The sequence below is a fragment of the Trachypithecus francoisi genome, unplaced genomic scaffold (genome assembly GCF_009764315.1).
Source record: "Trachypithecus francoisi isolate TF-2019V2 unplaced genomic scaffold, Tfra_2.0 Lachesis_group8, whole genome shotgun sequence".
Taxonomy (NCBI): domain Eukaryota; kingdom Metazoa; phylum Chordata; class Mammalia; order Primates; family Cercopithecidae; genus Trachypithecus; species Trachypithecus francoisi.
Genome location: NW_022681473.1, coordinates 42,998,685 through 43,004,615, shown reverse-complemented (window position 1 = coordinate 43,004,615; position 5,931 = coordinate 42,998,685). Strand labels below are relative to the sequence as shown.

The 5,931-nt window shown below is 37.0% G+C and overlaps 1 long non-coding RNA gene across 1 annotated transcript; it reads left to right on the top strand.

Moving 5' to 3' along the window:
• The first annotated feature begins 470 nt into the window (after positions 1-470).
• LOC117081574 lies at positions 471-5,255 on the top strand. Its single transcript, XR_004436198.1, has 3 exons — positions 471-602; positions 1,602-1,854; positions 5,113-5,255. It is a non-coding gene; the product is annotated as an uncharacterized LOC117081574 (long non-coding RNA).
• Positions 5,256-5,931: the final 676 nt, after the last annotated feature.

Below are 5,931 nucleotides of genomic sequence, written 5' to 3'. Positions count from 1 at the left end.
CACTGTGTCAGTTCTAATGAAAAAATTAGGGCCATTAGAAGAATAACAGCTTAGCAGAATTAATATTTTACATGATTAATTAAATCTTATTTTATCTTTAAACCAAAGTTCTCACAGCGTTGGTCTCATAAGAAGAGTAAATGAGGTGTCATTTGTATCTATTATTTTTGAAATGTCTATTTTGCAAAACTTTAAGAGTGAGGCACCATTTTGGAAGGAAAAACACTTTCATTAATGGCTTAGATTTCTGACACTGCTTATAAGTAAGAATTATTTGAGAGGTCCTAACAAATAATAATAGTTAAGAATTTAAATAAGTTTTATTTGAAAGAAAACATTGATTCATGCTATGGTTTCGTCTTTGTATGTAACCCAAAGATTACAGGGTACTAAATATCACTTGAGAGATGAATATACCCAAAATAGCAAATAGGTACTAATTATGCAAATATATTTTTTAGCAAGATAAACACACTTCTGTGGACTTATTAATCCTAGGAAAAGAGAAGAAAAAGCCATTATAGGGGGAAAACAACAACGAAAAGAGGGAGACCAGGAGAAGATACTGAAAAAGCACTGAAGCTCAAGCACAGATTTACTAGGTATCAGGTGAACCAGTGATTAGGCTTATCATAAAATAAAAAAAATGCCTGTCTAGTAGTTCTTGTGTTACTTAATATTCTCTTATTAAAAATATTTTGGGGGTATTCTCTTAACTTGCTGGTATTAGTGAAGCAGGATGTTTCCCCTATCCCTTCATGAAACTCGCAACAGGAGTGCCTCCTTTACTCAGTCCGCTGCTCTCAACTCCTTGCAGGAGGGAGTGCACAAGTGAACGAGGCAGGAACCGGAGTGCACGAGTGCTAGAACCTGCTGGCCTGGCCACTCTGTCACCCGCGGGATCCAATTCTCTGATGTCCAGCCATAGTCTTTGTTGTCCACCTGCTTCTCCCCTCTGCTGGCTGAACCTGGGATCTTTATAAGGCACAGGATGGGGTGGGTCAGGGCCATGGGTGATTTACGAAAAGGCAACATTCCAGCGGGAAAACATGAATATAAGTTCTCACTTTGGGCCCCGTCTCAGGCTTTTTAGCTTGAGAGTGGAATTTCGTCAGGGACCCACCCCTCTCTGCCTAGAATTATCCTGCCTCCTGTTGCTATCAGTTGTATAATTTGGTAAAACCATTCTTGAGGGCATTTGGCAAAATATACACAAAGCCTTAAAACCCAGCATATTTTGTTCACTCTAATTCTTTTTTCCTGAAGAAACATGCACACCACATAAGCATGTTTTCTAATATGAATAAATGGAAGTGACCTAAAATTCTGATGATAGAAACTTAGAAAAATAATCTATAATATATTCAGAAGATTGAATAATCTGTTGCTATTAAATAAAGGTTACAGAAGACTAATTATATGGGAAAATTGTCATAATAAATTAAATAAATGGGGTAGCTATTTCATAGTGCTAGAGCTCACAGCACTAGAAAAGTGTGAAGAGTCTAGAAGTCATATATAATGCACTGGAAGGAAGAAATACAACTTTGCCGAAGGATGCCTGAAAATATTGATTGTGTTGTTGCATTGATTTCTACTAGGTCACAAGGAAACTACTCTACTTGTTCAAAAGGAGACCAGAGGAATGAAAATGTGTAAGACTTTGATTTGTTCATTCATTATTCATTTACTTATTCATCTAGTCATTCAGCCATCACTTTTCAAATGCCTACCACATGCCGAGCACTGGGCTAGATAACAAAATATGGCTGAAGAATGAGGAGCGATGAAACTGGATAAGCACAAAGAAACTGGCTCAAGAAGATTCTCTTCATGCCTTGTATAAGATTTTGGGTAATGAAGAGTCATTGATGAATTTTTGATAGAGAAATGACAAGGTTAGATTTTTACATTAGACCATCTTGGCAGCAGTTGGGAGGATGAACCACAGGAGGAGAGGACTAAAGTAAGTATGCAGTGATTAGGCTTTTGAGGTAGTAAAGTGATTGCCAGGGAGGCCTGGAACCAAGGCCCAGGATATGGAAATAAGGGCACAAATTCAAAATATGTTTAGGAATTACAATTGAACATGGAGATTAATTGTCTATACAGTGCACAGGAATGGACATAATTTTTGATAAATCTTGGGTTTTTAATTTGGATAGAGAACAGAAGAGTTTGGCAAAATATTTTGAATAACACTGTATGGCACTTCATACTTTTTTAGTATCTCTATATACATATATGTGCATAGATACAAACTTTATCATAGGAGATTTGTCAATACAGAGAAGCTGGTTTTAATCCTCTACTATGGACATTTTTTGTTGTTGTTGTTATTCACTACACTCTCTATGACTTCTTTGGATAAAATGAGACATTTGCCATTGAAGTTTAAACTTCTAAAATTTCTGATGGAACTGTAGAATGTGATAATAAAAATGAACATTCATGGAACACTGACAATGTACCTGGGTCTAGGCTGAGTATTTTACACATATTATACAACTTATTTATTACAACAACATTAGGTAGGCATGCTCACTTCACAGATGAGAAAATGAAGCTCTGAGAAATAGCCACTTGCTCAAAATTATACAACTAGTAAGTTGCTCAGCCAGAATTTGAACCAAGGTTTACACTTTTGCAACTTACATACTGTAAACTTCATCAATTACCATCTGAAATTTCAGACATTCTTAGAAACCATATCTTTCCGTAGACACTATGGATGATTTTTGGTGATTCGAGCGGCAGTGTGATCTGATGGAAAGATCATTGAACTGAGGGTTGAGAGTCCAAATTCCTAGTTTGATCCAGACAACACAATTTTTTTATGTGTGTGACCTTGACTAAGTCACTTAACAGCTCTGGGTCTCATTTCCTTCATTTTAAAAATAAGATGATTGGATTAGGAGTCACTTCCACGCTGTTATTGTATTTGTAACTTGAGAAATTTGAAATTTCTCTCTTCACTCACATAGGACAGGGTTTCAAAGCCAAATATAGTTCTACGTACTAATGGAATTCGCTAATTTCAAATGCAGAAATGCTACATTCTGATCAGTTTTGAGTATTAGTTTTCTCATCTGTAAAATGGAATAATATTAATACCTAGCAGTGTTACTGTGAAGATTGAATACAAAATTATAATCCTAAGTGGTTTTCACTAGTTCAGTCATCAGAAAACTAAAATAAATAAAAATGTCTCTATTGGCTGGGTGTGGTGGCTCACGTCTGTAATCCCAGCACTTTGGGAGGCTGAGGCAGATGGATCACCTGAGGTCAGGAGTTTGAGACCAGCCTGGCCAACATGGTGAAACCCCATCTCTACTAAAAATACAAAAAGCTAGCCAGGTGTGGTAGCACATGCCTGTAATCCCAGCTACTAGAGAGGCTGAGGCAGGAGAATCACTTGAACCAAGGAGGCGGAGGTTGCAGTGAACCAAGACTGTGCCACTGCACTCCAGCCTGGATGACAGAGCAAGACTCCATTTCAAAAAAAAAAAAAAAACTCTGTATATATTTATCTGTATCTGGTCTACATAAATATTAGTAGATTATAAATGAAGTAAGAAGGTATTTGATAAAATTCATTATTCTCCTAGGCCTCTAAGACTTCAAATAATGAGGGTAAACAAGCAAAGTTAGAATTTTTCTGTTGTTCTGATTTACATCAGGATTCAGGAATTATTTACAATTAACTTTCTATACTTGTCCCTCATTGATCACTTGATGCATATGCTCTTCTGGAATTGGATTGTTATCCAAGCATGGCAAATTAAACTTCCGATTTAACAATTAAAACCATCAGGCTGACGAATGAGACAGTGAGACTGATTTATTCTGGGTTAGATTCTGGCTCCCAGGCATAAATGAGACTTTCTTTTTGTTTTCAAGAGAATCCTGGCAGGCTGGCTCAGGTGGCACAAGCCTGTTACTGATCTCATCCTATCACAGTCTCCAAGCATCTCCACTGAAGGAATGAGGATCCTTACGGTATTCAGAAACAAGTCACTTATGATAATGCCAAAGTCATTCTCCCTTCATGACCATTAAAGACTGGTTTATTACCCAGAAAAAGTAACTATCTGGAATAAGCTCTTAATTGACCTCTCAATAGATACATAGAGAGATTAGATGGATTTTATAAATTAGTCTTTAGATTTCTCTTTGGACTACTCATACTAAGTGAAACCTTCTATTAAAATACACATACAGTCCTCTAATTACGTGAGAGGATTATGTTACAAAACATATACCTTTGGAATCAGACAGATGTGGGATCAAATTTTGGCTTCAACATTTACTAGTAGTTGTATGCCTTGTGTATTAGACCCTTCTTACACTGCTATAAAGTCATACCTGAGACTGGGTAATTTAAAATAAAAGAGGTTTATTTGGCTCATGGTTTGGTGGGTTGTGTGGACTTCTGCTTCTGGAAGACCTCAGGAAACTTAAAATCACAGCAGAAGGCGAAGGGGAAGCAAGCACGTCTTCATATTGCTGACAGGAGAGAGAGAGAGAGAGAGAGAGAAATGGAGAGAGAGGTGCTATACACTTTTAAACAACCAGATCTCATGAGAACTCTATCATGAGAACAGCAAGGAGGAAGTCCACCTCCATGATTCAATCACCTCTCACCAGGTCCCTCTTCCAACACTAGGAATTACCATTTGACATGAGATTTGGGTGGCGACACAAAGCCAAACCATATCACCTTGGTTATATAATTTCTACCTTACTTATATAACTTAACCTCTCTAAGCATCAGTTTATCATCCTGGAAGTAGAAAAATATAACAAATATTAACACTTACCTTACCGGATTATTTTAAAGAGTAGGAGTAATGAATAAAGTGCCCAGCAGGCCCCCTGGCACATAGTAGACACACAGTAAATGGTAGCTTCCATAAAAACTGGACGGTTATGGTTTGAATGCTTTTGTCCTCTTCAAAATTTGTGTTTTGGAAACTTAATCCCTAATGCAACAGTGTTGAGAATTGTCATATTTTAGGAGGCAATTAGGTCATGAGAGTTCTGCCCTCATGAATGTATCAGTGACACTATAAAAAGGGCTTATGGGCTTCCTCTCTTTCTCTTTTCTGCCAGGGGAGGACACAGTGTTCCTTCTATCTAGTGGATACAGCAACAAGGAGCCATCTTGGAACCAGAGAGTTCTTGGTTTTCAGTCTCCAGAACTGTGAAAAATACATTTCTATTCTTTAGAGTTTACCCAGTCTGTAGTATTCTGATACAGCAGCACAAAACAAAGACACAAAATAATCCCGTTACAGTCCAGACCTCTTCCTTTAGCAGGCATTGCATGTGAGACTATCTAGAAAGTACAAACATAGTTCATAGTCATTTGAGACATTTTATTAATGTTGTGAAGTAAGACCTCTATATGGAGGAGAGAAATGTGATACCTCAAGCCTCTTCTAGAAGTTCAGTATTTATCACCTCAAAACCTCCTTTCCTCACTAAATAGACATAGAGGTCTTTCTTAAATCTAACTTTTCTGAAATCATGCCTTCTTTCTAATGTCCATGGAAAACAGAAACAGCATCTGTGGATAATTCCCAACCATCTTGGGTTTCTGAAACAAGACTGAAATCTTATGTACATTTAACTAATTAAAAAGAAAACAGAGAATAAAAAAAGATACTCCAAAAAAAATTAAACCAGCTCAATAGAAGGACCTTATTAAAAGACAGTATACATGCCAACATCAGGACATTCAAGCCATTCTACTTTTAGCTAAATGTTGAATTCCCACAGTCAGAAGGTAGACGAATTGCTAAACATTCTTGTTTGTCTGCATGCTTTGCTTCATTGTTTTAATAATAAGCCTTATGATCTTAAAGTATGTTGCAAAAATCTCCCTCCCATTCCTCATTATGTCATCGGTAGTCACCAGATAACAAGGTT